Here is an 809-nt window from a genome sequence, read left to right on the forward strand (position 1 = left end):
TTATTGGAGGGAGAGTTTATTAAAACTGTTTCGCTCAGAGTCTGACTTTGATATAATAGATGTAAGAAGTCACCGTTCATTTTTTTTTTTTTTTTTTGAACTTAGCTTTGAAAGTGAAATGTTATCTTGTTCAGTGTAGTGAATTTTTTAAAAATAAAAATAAATACTTAGGAGAGGTGGATCTTTCTGGATTGTGCAGGACTTTTGAGAGTATGACAGAAGTTGAAGAGCAACGAACTAATATATTAAACTAACGAATAAGACACTGAAACATGGAAAAATGATCTGTTATTCAGAATTTTTATTTTGGCATAAGTTACAAAGTTTTATTTGCATTCACATTACTGGATCAAGGAAGACATTCTTAAGTGAAGACTAATAAAAAGCTGGGTGTATTTCCTGAGTTGACATTGTAGGTGTGTTTGTGACGGTTTGTAAGAAAGACAAGTGGAGTCTCCTCTGCATTAGCAGCTGCTTGAACACGAGCCTTCCTGAAACTTCCATGCAAGTCGGGAGGAGCATCCCTAATCTTCATACAGATTTTCAAGGATGTGTCTACTTTGTAAAATAAAGTGCTGTTCTACTGTAAGTTTTAGGAGGCAGGAGTTTTCGTTTTTTGCTTACTAATATGTCATTGATGGTCAAACAGTTTGTAGTGCAAAGTAGGTATTTAATTATTGAAGAAATAAAGTGTCATTTCTAATGACACTTGTTTTAATTTGGATTTATTAGGAAGGGCAACTTATTTGACTGTTAGTTCTGATGATTAAAAGGTAGCGAGCAGTAAGGAAATAAAAGGTTCTATGTGG

The sequence above is a fragment of the Mandrillus leucophaeus genome, unplaced genomic scaffold (genome assembly GCF_000951045.1).
Source record: "Mandrillus leucophaeus isolate KB7577 unplaced genomic scaffold, Mleu.le_1.0 Scaffold891, whole genome shotgun sequence".
NCBI classification, from domain to species: domain Eukaryota; kingdom Metazoa; phylum Chordata; class Mammalia; order Primates; family Cercopithecidae; genus Mandrillus; species Mandrillus leucophaeus.